This window comes from Microtus ochrogaster, unplaced genomic scaffold (genome assembly GCF_000317375.1).
Source record: "Microtus ochrogaster isolate Prairie Vole_2 unplaced genomic scaffold, MicOch1.0 UNK10, whole genome shotgun sequence".
NCBI lineage: Eukaryota > Metazoa > Chordata > Mammalia > Rodentia > Cricetidae > Microtus > Microtus ochrogaster.
Window position 1 is genome coordinate 9,383,359 of NW_004949108.1, and position 21,019 is coordinate 9,404,377.

General features: G+C 41.2%; 1 pseudogene; it reads left to right on the top strand.

The window, feature by feature from the left end:
* Positions 1 to 3,210: 3,210 nt before the first annotated feature.
* LOC101983191 lies at positions 3,211 to 3,714 on the top strand (annotated as a pseudogene).
* Positions 3,715 to 21,019: the final 17,305 nt, after the last annotated feature.

Genomic DNA, 21,019 nt, shown 5'->3' on the forward strand with positions numbered 1-21,019 from the left:
CTCTCTCTCTCTCTCTCTCTCTCTCTCTCTCTCTCTCTCTCTCTCTGTTTGGCCACTTTGTGTACAATGCTTATTTTCTTGTTACCACGCTAGTCTATGAATGTTCTCAATGCCCTTCTCTTTCTTCGCTGGGCAAATCCCTACCTAGCATCCTTAAAGGGGGCTCCTGCTCAAAAATTAGAGGTTAGAGGAAAGAATCTCCACATTATCCCTGTACTCAATCCCTGGGCAGATGACCTACATCACTGGCACTCTTTTGGCATGGGTAAAAAGCACCAGGTGGGGGTGGGTGAGGTATAACACTGTATGTATCTTCACAGAGAGTGACATTTCTTTTCACAGAGCAATAGCGGTGCATCACATATCGTTGAAAATGAAACAATGTACTGCAGATGATTTAAAGCAGAAGCCATTCCCTTCCTTTCCACTTCCGGTAGTCTTTATTAGCTATCCACTCTCAAACTAGAAACTCTTACTTATTGTTACTCTTCTGCCTTTTACTGTCATTTTGACTCTACACAAAATGTGACTCTGATTTATTCATAATATTTATCTTTGTTTAGATTCCTTTATAAGCCCCTACAGTGAGCTGCCCTTCATTTATTAGTCTCTCCTCAGTTGTTTAACAATACTACAAGCATTTTCTTAATAAAATATGAATCGTTTTGCTATTTCTTTACTTTAGAACTTCAATGCCATCTACAGAGTTCATCTATAGTTTAGCTCTGTCCTACTTACACGCTTTATGTCAACTTGACACAAAACTAGACATATGTGGGAAGAGGGAATCCCATCTGAGGAACTGCCTCCATAAGACTGTTCTGTAGAAGGTCAGTTTCTTGATGATTAGTGTAGAAGGGCTCAGACCACTGTGGGCGATGGACCTGGGTTGTTTAAGAAAATAAACTGAGGCAGTCAGGAGGATCAAACCAGTAAATAGAGTTCCTCCTCAGCGACTGCTTCAGTTCTTGTCTCCAGGTTCCTGCCTTAGTTTCCTCTATAACTTACATGACAAATAAACCCTTTCTTCCCCACGTTGCTTTTGGCCCTAATGTTTAATCGCAGCAATAGAAACTTGACTAAAACAAATTCAGTGATGGTTGAATAAGAATGGCCCCCATAGGCCCGTAGATTTGAATGCTGAAGTCATCGGGAGTGGCACTACTTGAAAGGGATTAGGAGGTGTGGCCTTGTTGGAGTAAGTGTGGCTTTGTCGGAGAAAATGTATCACTGTGGAGGACTTTGGTGTTTCAGAAGCCAAAGTCAGACATAGTTGTTCTCTTTCTTCCTGCTGTTCGCAAATCTGGGATGTAGAACTCTCAGCTACCTCTTTAGCACCACAGGTGCGTACATGCCACCATGCCCCCCACCATAAATAAGGACAAGGTACTAAACCTCTGAAACTGTAAGCAAGCACCAATTAAACCCTTTCCTTCAGAAGAGTTGCCATGGTCATGCTGTCTCTTCACTGCAACTAAGGCAAACACCAAAACGATTTTTATCTTCCATGTCTACTTATATACTATGCAGGGGTCTCTAAAGGAACAAACCCCCATAGAATAAACACGTACTAAAAGATGTCTATTAGACTGGCCTGCAGGATGTCCTTCAGGATGTCCAACGATGACTGACTCACAAGAGAGGCCAAGAGTTGAGTGCTTACTTGAATCACAAGGTTGGATGGTTAAGTAATTCCAAGCTGGTGCTAAAAACATGAAAAATTATTGGAGATCTGCTAGGTTTCATGTTGGAAACTGGAGAAGCTCATTCTAATATTGCCAAAGAATGCAGTAGTGATGGCAGCAGGGCCAATGCCCTTGCCTTCAAGCATAACGGGAAGCAAAGTAAGCAAAGATTTACTTCTTGTGTGCACTGTCCACTTTTAGGGTAGGTCTTCTCACTTCAAACAATCCCATCAAGAAAGCTCCTCAAAGAAGTGCCACCAGCCTGCCTTCTAGTTGATTCCAGATTCACTCAAGATGGCAGCCAAAATTGGCCATCCTTCAGTGTTATTTGTCTTTTTTGCCAAACTGCACACCTTATCATTCCTTTAAAATACATAAGGCCATGTTTCAGCCTTGGGCAGAAAGTGGTTTACTAGCCTAAAGTGATGGGTTTCATTTGCTTTGACACAAAGACTCCAAATCCTACCACTGTCTTGCATACCCACAGATCTAACTGCTGCCCATCTTTTCCATCTCTAAATCTTACCTAGTTTATGTACCTGTATACTTAGCTAGTTATAAATAACCTTCCCCGAGAATGTTCAGCAGTTTACAACATCCATCTGATAGCCTAATAAATTTCAGCATCCATTAAAAGATTCTTTGTCCAACCGTAGACAACTAAGGGACAGTGAGAAAAGAAAATGTGGTTTTCCTCCACTGAGGACTTTCCTAATTACTTACTCAACACCAAATAAATTATGTATACCCAGCACTGAACGGACTCTGCAGGTTATATCTATATATTTATACGTGTGTGTGTGTGTGTGTGTGTGTGTGTGTGTGTGTGTGTGTAACAATAGTAAAGAAGAGGCAACCAGGAGTTTGAAAGGGAATGGGGGATGGGGGATGGATGAAGTTGAAAGAAACGTAGGAAATGGAGGGAAATAATATCATTATATTTTAACAAAATATTAATGAAAAAAGAAAAAATATCTGTCAATGAAATAAAAGTAAGAGTTTGTATTTTGTTAGAATTCTTGTAGTCATAAGTAACTTCTCTTTTGGAGAATAAAACCGGGCACTGGTGTCTCATGCCTGTAATTCCAGAACTCAGGAGGCAGAGGCAGCTCTGTGATTTTAAAGCCAGCCTGGTCTTTAAATTGAATTCCAGGACAATGGGGGCTGTTACACATAGAAGCCCTGTCTCAAAAAGCCAAAAGAAAAGAAATGTGACCTCATTTTGTTAATCTTTTAAAAAAAAAAAAAAAAACTTTCCAAATGTTTGAGACCTCGGCTTGTCTACCACTTTTTTAACCATTCAAATTTATGCTTTCTCTTTTTGCACAGCTTTTTTTAGTTGTTTTTTGCTGAGATTCATCTCTTTATGCTTGGTTACATAACACTTCCAAAGACAATGAAAAGTCATATAACTATCACTCATTTTGTATTTTTATGGAAATATACATATTCACATTAAGTATAGAATATATATAACATGAAAACAATAGGGAGGCTCTCTGGCCTGCGCTTTATAGGTCTCGCTTGTGCTTCCTGTTTCCTCTTTTACCGGGACCCGTCAACATGGGCCGCGTCCGCATCAAGACCGTGAAGAAGGCAGCCCAGGTCATCATCGAGAAGGACTACACGCGCCTGGGCAATGACTTCCACACCAACAAGGGCGTGTGCGAAGAGATCGCTATCATCCCCAGCAAGAAACTCCGCAACAAGATAGCCAGCTACGTCACGCATCTGATGAAGAGGATTCAGAGAGGCCCTGTCAGGGGCATCTCTATCAAACTGCAGGAGGAAGAGCGAGAAAGGAGGGATAATTACGTCCCTGAGGTCTCAGCCCTGGATCAGGAGATCATTGAGGTAGATCCTGACACCAAGGAGATGCTGAAGCTTCTGGACTTCGGCAGTCTCTCCAACCTGCAGGTCACTCAGACTACAGTGGGGATGAATTTCAAAACACCGCGTGGAGCCGTTTGAGTCTGTTCTGTCATTTTCAATAAATCTGAAAATAACTTTGAAAAGAAAAAGAAAACAATAGGGAAGGTTTTGATTCAGTATGCAGTTACATGAGAAGGATGTGGAGTCAACCTCAGCTTGATTCTCCAGTCCACATTTTGGGGATGTAAAGAAATGATTAACCCTTTCTGTTTTACGTGTGTTTACCTATTATATATGGTTATGAGTGTGCATGCACTGCCACATACATGTGACAGAGGACAACTTGCAGGAGTTGGCTCTCCATTCCAATACATAGAATCTGGGTATGGGACTTGGGTTGTCACAATTGGAAGGAAGCACCTTTATCTGTTGAGACATCTCACTTGTCCTTATTAAGCCTTTCTATGCCAAAGGATCCCTGCCGGTGGAAGCGACTGAGTAGAACCGCACTGATCCATCTCCCTAGACCTCATTTAATACTTATTTTTAAGTGGAGGGCCTACATACTAACAAAAAAAAAAAAGCATTTGCGTGTTTTTGGTTTGCTTGTAGTTTCGTGATTTGGGGATGGAAATAGGTTCAGATGGAGGAAGTCAATGGGGCAAAATAACGTTTCCAATTCTTTTATCTGGGGCACAGCGAGGCCATGTCTATCAATTAATAACCATTGCAGGGCACTCTCATCGGATCGGATGTTCTGATTTAACTCTCCTTTGATTTGTTGGATGGTTAATTTGTGCAAGAAGTGTGTATGATGTGGAAGTAAACAGTGGAACATATAAATACAGATGTATTTTTCTATGTTTGGAAGAGAGATGGAGGACAGAAGAAGGAGGTAGAGAGACTGCAATTGGGGCTGAAGCTGGAGAGATGGTCCTAGTGTCCATAAGTGTGCTGCACAAGCATGAGAACCTAAGTTCGAATCTCCAGCAAGAACACAAAAAGCAAGATGTGGTAGCACATACTGCCACTGACACCGAATGCTGGGGAGGTGAAGACAAAAGGATGCCTGGGGCTTTCTAGCTGGGCAGGGATTCAGTGAACCCCTAAGGGATTTTGTCTCTGAAAGAATGAATGAATGAATGAATGAATGAATGAATGAATGAGAATTATTAAGGAGGATACCTGGCATTCTTCACACACACACACACACACACACACACACACGAATGCATTCCGGTGGAAGTTGTTCCTATAAAAGGGTAATGAGGTTGCTCACAACTTGACTGACAGCTGTCTGCTAACCTTACCTCCAGCCACTCCCCTCTGCCCTTCTATCTCTCACACTTTGCAACACCAAGGACCTCCACATCCCCAACCGTGCCTGGGTTTTGTTTAGTTTTTCCATTCAGAAGACATCCTGGCGCATGGTTTTAGGTGTGAGAGACTCAATTAAGAGATACCCTTTCTTCCAGGACTCATGGTATGGGAGGAGACTGCATACAGCCTATGTCAGTGAGATGGTAAGCTCAGTAGTGAAGGGACATGCAGGCACTGAAGAAAAGGAGAAACTAGTTGGAAGACTTAGCAGTCTTTAGTATGAATGGGTACCCAAAACCTGAGTTTACCGGATATTTTCATTCATTCATCCATTCCATTCCCTAAGCTTACTGTGTCTCTCTCTATACCAATCAACTACTCATCCATATCCCCACAGCTTTCCAGATATCAGAACACTCTACAGGGTTCAGTTTTACACACTCTATCCCTTCTTATACACCAGGTTCATTAAGGTCTAGCACAGGAAATGTCTTGGCCTTTGGGCATCGAGCACTGAGCACAAGGCCTTCCATAGGAAAGACAGTATTATTTAGTGATTGGCTCAAACATGCATCTAATAGGTAATATGTGAAATAAGTAGAATCCAAATAGTATGAATTTTTTTTATTTTTATCTTAAAGTATAAAAAGGGGTGTGTGGCAAGGAGCTTTTAGTTGAACAGCATGTAGATTTTCACTGTGACCTGTATCTAAACTCTCCTAAAGCACAAGAATGGGTGACAATTTCACAGAAAGAATAAAATGGAAGACTATTTAACCTTTTAGACTTTAGAAAGCTAAAATCAGAAGCAGAGAAGCAAGATGAAGCCTAATGCAAGCACACATGCATTTTCACACAGGCGTACACACACAGGTATGTGTACATACACAACTATGTAAAGAAGGGTGTAAGCATATGTCTTGACTTTCAAATGACTGCACTGGTTGCCAAAAGATGATATCTATGTCTTTTGCCAACTGTAAAAGCTGTTGTCCCATCAAGTAAACCTAGACATTCCCTCTGTCAAATCCCAAGTTCCTTTTTCTTCAGCCAATCTAATTACAGAGAAATTAATTCAAATACTAACTCATGTTCTGCTTAGCTAACCCTCAATATATCCCATTATATATTGTATAACCCGTGTTGCCTAATAAGAAATATAGTCAGCTGGGCGGTGGTGGCGCACGCCTTTAATCCCAGCACTCGGGAGGCAGAGACAGGCGGATCTCTGTGAGTTCGAGGCCAGCCTGGTCTACAAGAGCTAGTTCCAGGACAGGAACCAAAAGCTACGGAGAAACCCTGTCTAGAAAATTCCAAAAAAAAAAAAAGAAATATAGTCACGTAATAGAAGACGTCAGATTTTCCAACAGATGCTTATTATGATATCACACTATAATCCGTAAAGGAATAATAACCTTTATAAATTTTATGAACAAATATATGCAATTATAGTTCATTAAACAATAAAAAAATTAAAATAAATAAAATTGTCCTAATTTTTTCTCTTTAAAGTCAGCATAAGGACAATTGTTTTTAACATTTTGGTAGTAAAATTATATGTCAACATTATGTATACTAGTTTTAAAACAATAATTCTTAATCATAACAATAGTATTTTTAATATTTATTTTTATTTTTGTGTATATGTATATGTGTGTCTGTATCAGTGACTGTGTATGAGAACCTCCAGAGGCCAGAAGAGGGCATCATATCCTCTCTGTTAGAGTTACAGACAGTTGGTCACCACCCTCGGGAAGAACAGCAAATGCTCTTTAACCCCTGAGCCATCTCTGCAGGTGCAGAGCAGTATTCTACATTGCCAGAATCGGCCAGCTATGTAGCTCAGTGTCGAATTCTCGCCTGGCATGCGTGAAGGCTTGCGTTCAACCCCAAGTATCCTGAAAATAAAAGCCAGAATTCCCAGTGGATTAATTCACCTAGATAATAAAAACAGAAAAATAACTCACTGAAAATGAGAACTAAGGGGGAAAAAAGAAAGAAAGGAAAAGAAAAAGAAAAAATGGCTTAGTCAAATAATTGCTAAAGTCTGTCTTGAACCCGCCTTAGCAATTTCAATGATCCAGGGAAGAGCTCTACCCCCACAGCTTCTGTTTCATAATAAAGTTGAATAAAAATTCAAAAATAATTCTATGCCCTGATTAATTTCATTGGCTACTCTATATTGTAAGTCCACTGTGTTCTAGGAGAGACAAGGAAGACATGAGATGTAAACAAGAATAAAATGAGCTGGAGTATCGGCTATAGGAGTTTCACAATATGGAATACTCCAGATTTCTCTGTGGAAATAGCTGCTAATCCATCACGAGCTTCCTCATATGGGATACAAATTTAAAGGGAATTCGGCTGGATGTTCATTTTGCTGAGGAAATACTCTGAGTGAGTCAGGGGAGATTTCCTGGAAGATTCTTGCCCTACTCAGCCTCATCAAAAAGTTGGGGTCTTCTCTGATTTAGACATAGGATTTGGCGAAGTCACTGATCATCATAGTGGTTTCTTATTCTACAATCAGTTCACCCCATAGACGGTATCATCATACCCACCAGAGAGTACAGTCTTCCTCTGAGGGAAGTTCATCACAGATCTGAGGAGATTCATCTTCAATACCTTTCCACTCATTATACTACTGAATAAAATACACCAGCAAGGGGCTGAGGGAATGGCTTGGTTGGTAAAGCGATTGCCCCACAAACATGACAACCTGAGTTCAAAGCCCTAGCACTCCATGTAAAAAGGCAGGCATGACAGTGACTGTCAGCAACGCCAGCACCAGGTTGGAAGATGGAAACAGATCCCAGAAGATCCATGGCCAGTTCACCTAGCCACTCAGTGACCTCCAGATTCAGTGAGAGACTGTCTAAAAAATTAAAAGGGAGAGTCATGGAGGAAGACATTCAACATGAACCTCTGGCCTCTCCACATACCTACACATGTGTGCAAATGCAACCTTAGGTGCCAGGGCACACAACAAATGAACAAATCCATACACTACACAAGAAACAAGCAAGCAAATAAATAAATATAAAGTTTCAAAAATTAGGCCATCAAGTAATAGTACAATCTTCATTATGGGAAAGACCAAAGTAGAACATCCAGGGGAAGAAAGAAAGAGCATGCTCTCTTCGAGCATCCAGTGCCATCACTGGGCCTGGATTCCCTGAGCATCCCTGAAAAAAAGCTTTCCCCACTAAAGTGGTACTTCGAGTCTCCAAGGTGCTGCTAGAGAGACACTTACCCTCTGCAACGACAACTGGAAGCCCCTGTGACAGAAGTGTAGTATGGGGACTGTGTTCTTTCCTCTACACTAAAGTGGCAAAGTGTTCACATGACTTTCACGGTAAAAGAACACAAGCAGATATAATATCACTAATGGCCCATTATCTTAGCTTGATATATGTATTACTTTAAATAAGAGGAAAAGGAGCATTGATCCACTTAGACATCATCAGAAGGGTCTGTTTTTAAATATTCATATTGGATGCCTACGACCAAGGAATAAAGTTGAGCTTCCTTGAATTGCCCTTGATCCATCAGATTACGATTGCTTCCAGAGTGAACACACTCTCAAGTTTCAGTTACTTACTTTTCAAAGAGAACAAGATGTGTAAATATTTTCATGATGTTCTCAGGTAGCAAGATTTTAGGAAAATATGGCTGTTACAAATTTATTCTTAAGCTGTAAGATGTGAATGGCCCTGAAGGTTATCATGGCAGCTAATGATATGTCATTTTGGTAAAACTCAAACATGAACTTCTACAACCATAAAGCCGGTGCTTGTAATTGAGTCTCTAAATTTGTAAGTCTTATCAAACGACCACAGTGTACATGTGGTTAAGATTTGATTTTTTTGTTGTTGTTGCTGTTTAACAATCTGTTAGTGCTGGGCCATGGTAGTACTTGCCTTTAAATCCCAGAACTTGGGAGATACAGACAGTTGGATCTCTGTGAGTTCAAAGTCAGCCCTGTGAGTACCAAGACAGCCAAGGCTACACAGGGAAATCCTGTCTCGAAAAACAAAATAAAACAAAACAAAAAACAGTAGAAAACATTCTATTAACAGGAATAAGGCTATTTTTTCTCTAAGACAACTTTGCATCAGAGAAGTACTCATACACTGGAGTCTTGGGAGATCTTAATAAATACTTTTTGTGTATAGCAAGAACATGCAACATGTTCAAGAATTCCTACAATTTAACCAAGTGGTAGTGGCACATGCCTTTAATACCAACACTTGGGAGGCAGAAGCAGGCATATCTCTGTGAGTTCAAGGCCAGCCTGGTCTACAGAGCAAGTGCCAGGATAGGCTCCAAACTACACAAAGAAACCCTGTCTCGAAAAACAAAAGGGGGGGGGCACTACAATTAATCTCTTACCTTATCTTATTCTTTAACCCAATCCACAATCAGTGAATTGGTAAATTTATGCTAATATGATTATAATTTATACAACCAAATTCCTTTTTTACCAAATTTAGATCATCCTGTAATTCTCACTCTTTCCTCCCCTCCCCCATACACTCCTCTTCCAACAATATCCATTTCCATGGTCTCACTTCTTTACCTGCCAGTGGATAACCCCCAGTTCTGCATTCCCAACACACACCTCTCACCAAAGTCCCGTATATGTTTGATATCCATTGGCTTCTCTGCGTGGATGTGACACTGCCTTTAGATGAGAAACACACACCCAGAACTGGAGTGCCTTCTCCTGTCCTTTTATTTATTTATGATGTGTGTTTGCTCTTGAATTTCTATGTGTAAATGTGGTCATGCATGTCAAAGGCAAAGGGTGACCTCAGTGTCCTGGATGTTTTCCCACTGCATATGCCAGGGGAGCTAGTGCAAGAGCTTCTAGAGACTCTCCTGTCTGGCTCCCAGTAGGGGTTCTGGAAAACAAACTAACAGCAGAAATCTGGACTCTGTGTAAGCTCTAGGATTTGAACTCAGTTCCTCACTCTTGCCTGACAAACTTATTTACCTACTGGGCCATCTCCCAGTCTCTCTTTTTATTTAAAAATGTGCTTCTTAAGTTTTCTAAAATCAATATCACGGTTTGGGGCAGGGACAACTCCATTTGGATGATGGCGCTTAACCCTAATTTTCCTTTGCCTGTAAATAAACATCAAATTCTATGGATCCTCCCCTGGCAGCATCTCAAAACTTTATTCATGTACTTTGCAACTTTTCTTTGATAAGTCCATAAACCGATATAATTGTAAAAATTTTTCTTAACAATTCCCTTCACCTTCAATTAGGCCCATTTTATTACCCTGGTGGTTAAAAAAAAACTAAAAACAAAACAAAAAATGGAACACAGAAGCGCAATTTTGCCTTCTCATAAAAATCATACACTGCTGTGGGATAACGCTCTTGTACACTGTAAAGATTTGTCACTCATATTAGTTTAATAAAGCACTGATTGGCCAGTAGCCAGGCAGAAAGGATAGGTGGCCAACCAGACTAAAAGAATCCTGGGAAGAGGAAAGGCAAAGAGTCAGTCACCAGCCAGATGCAGAAGAAGCAAGATGAGAATGCCTTATTGAGAAAAGGTACCAAGCCACATGGCTAAACACAGATAAGAGCTGTGGGCTAATTTAAGTTGTCAGAGGTAGTTAGTGATAAGCCTGAGCAATAAGTCAAACAGTTGATGATTAATATAAGCCTCTGTGTGTATATTTGGGACTCAATGACTGTGGGACTGGGTGGAACAGAAACTTCTGTCTCCAATACACAGAATTTTATTACTGTAAGATTTATAAATTAGTTATGCTTCTATTGCTATAAAGAGACACCATGACCAAGGCAGTAACTTATAGAAGAGTTTATTAGAAAATTGTAGTTTCAAAGAGTGAGCCCATGATCATCATGGTGGGGAACATGGCAGCAGGCAGACAAATATGGCACTGGAGCAGTAGCTAAAAAGATTACATCTGACCCACAAAGAGGAGGTAAAGGTGAGGACTAACTAGGAATAGTATAGGTTTTTGAAACCTCAAAATCCATCCTTAATGACATATCTCCTCCAACAAGAGCATACCTTCTAGTCCTTTCCAAACAGTTCAACCAGCTGGGGAAGAAGCATTCAAATATATGAGCAATGGAGGCCATTCTCACTTAAACCATCACACCATATAAATCTGTCCTTGTTTTAATGATAATATTTTGCTGATTTTATTTTATTCTTGTTTCATTAAAATGTAAAATATAACAAAAGAGACTGAAATGACAGTGTAAATAGTGTGATAGACTTCCTCAGAAGTTGTACTTTGAAGAATTTACCAGCGAAATAGTTTCCTTTTTTCTGTATTTTAAGCAACTTGAATAAAACAATATTCACACATACTTTGGAGTTCTGAAGCAACATGTATAAATTTTTAAAAACTCTTCAATAAGTTATGTGTATTTACAGTTCAAATTTTCCATGGGGTTTGGTGACAAATTCTTTATGAAATATTCAACATTTTTTTGTCTATATGGTTTTAGTGTATTCTTATGACCTAACCAAAGAAAGCAATTTGAACCAAATAAATTTTATTTTGTCTTCTGAGACTGTAGGTAATAACAATTCACCTTCTTCCTAAATTTTAACAAATCTTCTTTTCCACGAGCCAGTTCCCAAATAATGACATGGAGACTTCTTATTAACTATGAAAGCACAGTCTATAGCTTAGTTCCAAACTATTCCTTATAACTAATTAATCTACTTACATTAATTTGCATTCTATCACATGGCAGATGTTGCAACTTGTGTTTCCTCTGTCTATATCTCCTGGTGTCTCATCCTTTCTTTTCCCCAGAATCCTCTCTGTTTCCAGAAGTCCCACCTAACTGCTTCCTGCCTAGTTATTGGTCATTCAGCTCTTCATTAAACCAATCAGAAGGCATCTCCACAAAGACACGTCTTTACAGTTTAAACAAATATTTGACACCATACTACTGTATATTCTTCTGATTCCAAACAAGAATTTGGATCTTGGAAAGATAGAAACTAGAGGAACATTCTGCAACCTCAGAAAAGTAAATGAAAACTATGATTAGATTATTCAGTTGTACCTACTTCAATAACATTATATTGTATAACCTTTAGAAAAGTGTTATTGTATGATCCTTTTTTGAAATCGTAAAAATGAAGGTACTTATATCTGTTTGGAGGTCAAATAGAAGATTGTGAAGTCATGTAAAAGTTATAAAGCACAAGATTTTCTCTTGTCCCTTTTATCTATTTCATTGATAGTACACACACAGATTTGAGCCTATTCCACATTGACTGAAGGTCAGAGAGTTTGAGCTTACTTTTGCTCTTTCAAAGATGATGACAACAGGTGTGGCTACAAAACAAGATATCCTGACTAAGGGTGTGGTTACTTGGTGTTTGGGACATTAAAATGGCACATAGAGGTAGATCTACTCCACCCTGACCAAAGGTCAGAGAATTTAAGCATACTCCTTTGCTCCTTCTTATTTTAAGAGGCTGTCTACAAGATACTTGGTCTAGGGTGTGTTCACTGCCCCAAGCATCAAATGCTTTGATCAGAAAATAATGGCTTGATGTCTCAAGTAATAAAGCAAGGAACTGTTCTGATTATCCTAATGTCATGTTAAAGCAGACTTTTATCTTCTCCCTCCACCCCTTTTGTGTTGGGGTATAAAAGTGTATGCAAAGTAAACATGGGCAAACTCAGAACTCAGAATTCACTAACACTTTTAATCCTCAAGTCCCTACTCTGAAATGTACGAACCCACCATGACTGGACTGTGGTAGAAGTCATACCAAAATGTGGTTTATGACATTCTATTTTATGACACTTTAGAATGTAGTGTCTGCATAAACAAGATCTGAACAATGGCAATATCAATAGACCTGCTAACATGGAGGGGGGAAGTCCTGTAGCTTTTTCACTGTTTAAAAAATTGACATGATATTTGTATTCATTCTTTGAGAATTTCATATAATGTATTTTGATTATATTCACCTCCTTTCCTCTCATGAACTCACAGCAACTGCAGGTTCCCACATAAGACCTGAACAATATCTAAACAGTCAGCATTTTTTGGCTCAACTGAGGAGCTATTGGCAGTTACTTTAATTACCTGGTACAAGTGAAAAGGAAACATGGAACACTCAACAAACCCACTTAGGAGTTAATTAGGGGAGAGTTTACAGGCTTGGTGAGGTCAGTGTGCAGAGACAGCTGGCGATGGCGCGACCAGCTTTTAAGGGCTGCCTATCACATGCACACAAGGGGGTGATATGGCTGCATCATATACAGATGAGAGAGCTCACACATGTGCGCAAGGGCTCATGCAGCTGTGTCATATGCAGATGATGTAACCATGCTGCACATGGGTCACACAGGGTCCTTTAAGTTTCCCGGGGTCATTAAGTACTTCTGCCTGGAACCTGGAAGTGTCAGCCATGTTGTGTGGCTGAATCATTACAGTTATAGCTCCTGGGAAGGAAGACACTGTGTTCTTCAAAGGTATGGACTCTGATAGGTCAACCATGTTCCAGTGGATGGTCCTACACCTGTGAGAACATCAGCAGCACAAACTGGACTCAGTGGGTTATTAAAAAAAGAAAGACATCGAGTTGAGGTATTAGGGAGAAGGACTTCTCTATTTTAAAATTTTCATTTGTGGCAATTCCATACATGTATACAATATGTTTTTGACAATTGAATACACACATGCAATGTATTTTGGACATATTCATCCCTGCTTAGTCTCTCTTTCCCCTTCTTCTCTTGTCTAACCCCTTATTATTTCTAACAATTTTCCCTCCTACTTCTGGGTCTTCTTTTTAAATTGTTACCCACTGAGTTTATGAACAGGGTGAGAGAGGGGAAACTTATGAGATTTTGGGAAACTCACAATTAGTTACACCATGGAAGAAAATGACTTTCATTCCTGGCAGCAGCCCATTAGTCAATAGCTCCCCAAGTGTAACATGAGGGCCTGCTCGTTGGGGTTTTTCTCCCCTCCCCCCCCGCAGGAGGAGTCTGCTTGTTGGGGTTTCTGTCCCACCCGGTACCCCACAGCCAGCAAGCCCCCAAAGGAAAATCACACAGAGAGTCTTCATTAGGTTATAAACTGATTGGCCCATTAACTCAGGCTTCTTATGAGCTCTTGTAACTTGTTCTTATCTATGTTAGCCACATGGCTCGGTACCTTTCTCAGTGGGGTAGGGCAGTCACAGCCTGCTTCTTCAGTGATCTGGGGAGGACTTGTGAGGAATTGGCTTCCTCCTCAGAATTCTCCTGTTCTCATTACATCATTTCTACTTCCTGTCTGGTTGACCCACCTATTCTTCCTGCCTGGCCAATCAGCATTTATTTACAACATGATTGACAGAACACAGACAATTCTCCCGTAGGTACACCCAAGGAAGAATGGATTCTCTTGAATTCTTTTCCATCCACGATGAAATGTTGACAGGTCCCATCTTGTACAGGTTTCATGCATATAACTATAGCTTCTGTGTGTTTATGATTATGTTATCCATGTCACTTCCAGAATCCATCATTACGCAGCACCCCTCCACAATCTCAGGCCCTTACATCCTTCCTTTCCCTTCACTCATGATGCTCCTTGGGCCTCGGAGAGGGAGATATACATGCTTCCACTTGTGTGAGTGCTCAACAGTTATTTATTACGAGCATGTACCCACTTATTAATTCTGCATCAACTCCTACACATGGCACAACAAGCTTCTTTAACTAAGGCCGAGAGCAGCACTATCTGTAACTATAAACATCAATACTGAGAAGGCATCTTGTCAACATGTCTATTTAGCAAAACAACTGTAAGCAGATTCTCTCCTAAGTCCTGGAACCCTTCCAACCATGTGTTTTTGACCCGCCATACAATACTAGGCATGAGTTCCCTCCTACGGAATAGACCTCACGTACAAGCAAGAAGTGTTTGGTTGCACCCATATACCAGCCATGACACTATCACACAGGTAGGCCCATTTTGCCTGGCAGGTTGGTATTGGAGCACACAGAATCCACAGCTGATTAAGACCATAGATGGCTTTTGTGTCCTGGCAACTTGACCAGCATCTCCCTGCACTGTGAGTACTAAACAGTTGGAATCAACCTTCTAGCTCAATCCCAGTTTGACATTTCTGGGTCTTACAAAAGTGTTTGGTGTCAGTAAGAGTCTTACAACAGTAACACTTGCAACTTATTCCTGATGGCCACAAAATAATAATAAAATATTATGAATCAATTTGTCAATGAATGCTTTTTAAATATTTTGAGTGTGGATTCTCCACATGAGCCATACTCAAGTCACATAAGAGTAATTTAACCAAGATGCTCATGCAATGGCTATAAAGTTTCATCACATCAGAGATGGAGATTTTAAATACAGTTTAAGGAACAGTTTTATAACAATGTAACACATTCACTTTGCTTTCTGAAGTGAAAAGTAGACAACCTCAGCTTTTCCTTAACAGTTACAAAATGGGATGTCATTACATAGTAGACTATCTTTAATGGAAACTGTACAATTTATATTTCTATATATACTTAGGTGACCTTCAAAGTAGCCTCATGAAGTGTCTGCTATGTGCTATGAGGAGTAAGATTTTTCTGTTAAGGGATGCTATCTCAGTGGAACTTGAAGGATTAATAGGCCTCTTAAAGGTCACTTGAAGTAAAAGAGTTTCCCAGAAGAAAGAGTTCCTGAAAAACGAGATAGGGGTGGGATATTATCATGAGCTTAGAAACCTAAATATGCCACAGTATAACAGGGTACAGGTAGCCAAGAAAACACAGCAAGAGCGGGTTTGTATGGGTCAGAGGACACCAGAAAATGCCCTTGTATCCTGTGTTAAGATAGTTTACTTTTCTTTTTAGTTTGTTTCATTTATTTTGCTTTGATTTGTTTAAAAGGAGACACTACCTAATGGTTTTAGTTAAGAGTAATGAGATTTTTGTGTTTGCAATAATCGTGAGAATAAAAAGTTCTCTGGGCCCAAATGCATGAGTTTGTTTCCCCAGCACCCACATCAAAATAGCCAAGTTCAGGGATCCACTTGCTGTACCCTCAGAGCTGAGGGGCTGGAGACAGAAAGGTCCTGGATGCTCACCAGCCAGTAAGTCCAGTCATTTAGTGAACTCCTATTTCAGTGAGCAATCCCAAATCAAAATAAAATAAGGCAGAATGAATAAATGAGGTCAATACTGACTAAGAAAGATACCCAAAGCAGACTTCTGACTATATGCTTGCACACATGTGGATATGCACACACATGCACACACCCACAAACATACATACATACAACTACATAACAAAAGGGAATGGGAAAAACCAACCTAAGACAATGACGAGAGGCTGAATAAGAGAGCCCAGTGATGCGAAGGATGGACTTGGGTCAGATGGATTCATGGGATTTAAGCAATGCTTTGATAAAGAAAGGTATAGGCATGCTGACTTAAAGGGCTGGCTTGGTTTTGGGCAACATCAAAGTCCTTAGGAACAGGAAAGAAAGAGCAAGTTACTGGAGATGGACGAGAGACAGAATTATTTGGAAATGTTGAAGAAATTCCTATGGAGGTGCTTTGTAGGCAGTTATAAAGAAGAAGCTGGACAGTAAGATAAATATATGGTTATAAGAACACCAGTAGTCCTTCTTTTTTTTCTTAACTACACCCTCCTTAGGAATGACAAAATCATCTGTGGCTAAAGAATGCTGCTGAGAATATAAAGGTCAGACTCAAGAGGTAACAGAATACAGATTACTTTCTTGCTTCTTTTTTTAACCTTTTGAGGCAAGCTCTCACTATGCAGCCTCTCTTGCTCCTCCAGGCACACTTGCTCACGGGCTGTGATTACACACTTGTGCTCCCTTCCCACCTGGCTTGCCATATCCATTTCTGAGGTTCTAAGAAATGCCCAGCATTCAGGCTAGACAATGAGCCTTCCATACGGCTTTAAAGATAGGCTTTGTGAGTGTCAAAAGTCCAGAGAGACTGTTTTCCATGCCCTGGGGTTATATTTCAAACAGTTTAGATATGGCTATGGCTTGTGGAACTCAATCAAGGGTGGACTGGAAGAGGATCAACAAGATCTTCCTTAAGATGAGAATTTCAGGGCTAGAGAGATGGCTCGGTGGTGGAGAGGACCAGAGTTTGATGCCTAGCAACAGTGTCTACCAGTGCACAATCCTGTCACTCCAGCTGCAGGGGATCACATGCACTCCCTAGGCATCTATACATGTGTGTGACACACATATTAATCTTTAAAATTTATAACATTTCATGTGGAGGAGGCTCAAGACCTCCTTCTAACTGCATGGGATTCCACGTTTTTGCATTTCCCCATACACTTTACAAAAACACATGAAGTACAAACACATACAGTGTATTAGAAAAGCCACAGTACAGTCTTACTAGAGGATAAACTTCCTACCTGATGCAGAAAAGGGATTTTGTTGGTTTATTTAGTTTTTATAAATACATGAATACATGGAATTAAAACATCAAAATAAAAAGAAATATCTTATCTATAAAAATTAGATTTCAGGAGAAAAAACACTGTATATGTGAAATCAAAAAATCTAACTATTCTTTATCAGTTTAGATGAAGTTTTACCCACTGATTATATTAAGTTACATCTCTATCCCTTTTCATTTCCTTGCTATGCCTTTCACTTAGTTTTTCTTCCAGTTTTCAGAATACTTTCATGTCTTGAGTTCCATTTCTGTTAGCTTACATATTTTCTATACAAGATTTCAAATAAACACTATCACCATGGGGTCACAGGCCCACAAGCTTTGATTGTTTCTCCTGCTGGTGCTGCACGCATTCCCTAGCAACCTCGTGCAGTCCTTAAAGCTGGTGGGAATATTAAATGGAGTTGTGTATTCCTACAAGCTATTCTTGGTTTTTGTTGTGTTTGTCTATTCTAATCTAGAAAGAAATGAGACAGAAGCAAGTTCTAGAATCTTCTGTAAAGAATGTTAATTGTCAGTTTGTGGTAGTCCATCCTGCAATCTTGGTATTTGAGTGGCTTAAGCAGCAGAACCGCTGCAAGTTCAAGGCCAGCCATGGACTCCATAGACTGTTCCAGGCCTCTCTGGTCTACATAGAAAAACAAGACAAACACTCATCCCAAATGCTCAACATGCAAAAGCTTAGTTTTCCAATATTAAGGCATGATCTTATGTAAATAGCGTTCCTCAGTCAACCTGGTGCTACATTCAGTCCGATATCCTACCCCAATGTACATAGCTCCTCTATACTGTATGTGTCTGTTTTGGCTCATGGTCACTAGGCACACCTGTGTTTGCGTGCGGGAGGAGAGCAACTGCGGACTCCCTCACGTTGTAGGATGCCTGGGCATTCCTATCTCAAACACTCTGCAATCTCCAAGAGGGAACATTTTTTCCTACTGGTTTTCTAGCCACAACTCAAAAAAAAAATAACTTTTAAAACAACACAACGTATTAAAAGTCTAAGTGGAGCCGGGCGGTGGTGGTGCACGCCTTTAATCCCAGCAGTTGGGAGGCAGAGACAGGCGGATCTCTGTGAGTTCGAGACCAGCCTGGTCTACAAGCGCTAGTTCCAGGACAGGCTCCAAAACCTCTCGAAAAAACAAAACAAAACAAAAAAAAAAAGTCTAAGTGGATATACCATCGCAAGTAAAGACTAAATTAAGATGTCATACCTTGACACCACACAATGTTGTAGAATAATTGGCAATGTTTCTGAAAAATAAAACCAACTGCCTGCCTTCTTGGAACAAGCTACTGAAGCCGAATCTACCGAGGGAACAGCTCCGTTAAAAGTACACGTGTGAATTTTCCCACTAAACACAAGAACCAAGTAAGTTATCTAAAACCGAATATTGTCACCAGTGGGTCCTCGGGGCCTCAATAAGAAGGTTGGTAGGGTTAAAGCGGAAAGCTAGCATCGTGACCCCTTCGATTAAGGCACACTGCAGTGCACTGGCTGTTCTCCAGGAAGACACCAGACGATCTCAGTGGGGAAAACCGACAAAAGATGGGATTTTACTTTAAATACCCTCAGAGGCGATCTCTCGGGCTAACAAAAGCAACTTATCCGGACCTGTTAAGGCCCTGGTTCATCCGGAGAAACTGAAAGGTCCCTCCCAGCTCGCGGGGATGCCTTGCTGCGCAGTGCGCACTGCGGCCTGGGAGTGCGGGGAGGGCGCCCGCCAGATCGGCTTGGAGCTCGGCTGCGGCAGAGCAACTGGCCCAAGCGGCTCCGGGTTCCAGGTTTCTAGAGTCACCCGCACCTGGGAGGGAGAACCAACAGCCCTCTCCTGGGAGTCCCGAAGGTGCACTGTCTTCCTGTTGAGCCTTTCTGGGGAGTCTGGTACGGAAAGGGCATTCGTGAGCTCTAGACCTGTGAGGTTAGCTTTGAACCTGCTTGGTGTTGCGGCCTGAGACCCACACCCAGCATGATCCATCACTGGCCAAATTCTCTCCGCTCTGCTTGCTTTAGTTGCTTCAAATGCGTTTCAAGTCGGTCTCCCAATTTGGAGCCTGCTGCCTCCTGGCAACCAGTTTAGAGTCGGTTGGCCACCAGGGGCGCTCTAGGTATTTGCAGTTTCCTTGAACGCACCTAAGTGTCTAAAGACCCTGGGTAAAATGTAGAACTCCTCTTAAAGAACACTGATTTCCATCAGGCTCCCAGGACTTCTTTCCCTTGAAAATGTAGTTCCCACCTAAATGAAACTCCAGAGAAATTGTTTGTGAGCGCCACCAACCCCGGGAGCACAGGGCAGTGCCCACTAGTGGGCACTTCAAAGAAGTGTTGAGTGAAACAGTAAATGGGAAAAGTCATCAGATGTGAGCATTTGAGAATTCTTCCTTGCTTTCCAGGTAGGGAAGCCACCAGCATTTACGGGGCGCTGCTCTTTGCCAAGTTTTCTAGGCTTTGGCAGGCCAATGGGCAGCGGGTCAGAGCTGGCAAACGTTAAGTCATCCAGGGAGGACCTTACGGATGAGGAAGGAGAAATCCCGAACCTTCATCATGGATCTGAAGGATTATTGGCTACTTTCCCTCCACCTAACCCTTGCCCAAATGCAAAGAATATTCAATACATGTATATTTTGTGTATACGGACGGCATTTCTAGGCATTCTCTGATAGTCACCAGGGTTCCGAAGCCTTGAGCCCAGCTCTCCTTAAGACTCATTGATCCGAGGGTCTCTGAATGTGGATGACAGTTGTATGGCTGGGGAAGACTGCGAGGGGCCACTGGCATTGGTACCAGGATTTATCCCTACTGCTTCTACTGGCTTTGGGGGAACTTAATCTCTTTGGATGGATACCTTACTCAACCTAGATATAGTAGGGAGGGCCTTGGACCTTTCTCAAATCAATGTGCCTTACCCTCTCTGAGGAGTGGATGGGGGGAGGAGGGATGGAGAGAAGGTGGAGGGAATGGGAGGAGAGGAAGGAGTGGGAACTGGGATTGGTATGTAAAATGGGGGAAAAAAGTGTTTTCTTTTTTAAAAAAAGAAATATATTATATGAATAAATGAAATATATACATATATGTCCATATCTATATCTCTATGTATATCTATATATATATGTATATATATATATATGTGTGTGTGTGTATACATATATATGACACATGCTCCTACAAGGCCCAGCCACCAGGCACTTGGCTCCCCTTCTCTTAGAATCCAACCCTCTGGGGGAAATGTCCCCAGGACAAAATGCACATCGCATCCATTCTCTCAGTGGTGCAAGGACAGGGGCTTAGGGTCTAGCTGGAATCGTTCTTTTGGGATTTCTGCTGTTTTCTTCACCTTACAGTATGACAGAAGGTGGCCAAGGGCCGGACTAAAACTGAGAGCGGCGGGGAAAAAACATGCCCCAGTGTTCGTGTCTCCTCCGACGTAGCTTTCAAGTCACTTGGCCCCGGAATCTCAGGGCGTGGTGAATGAATACCTTCAGCCCTACCTCGTGCCTGTCCCGGTGCAGGGGTTGGAGTTAGCTGGGCTCCTTTTCCCAGTCTCCTTTCAAGTATCTGCTAAAATCCGGAGCCTTGGAATTCACCCGCAGAAACTCCAAACCCTTCATGTGAGCATGCGCCATCGCCAAGCGGCTTTTGGTCACAACTCTCCAGGCTGGTCT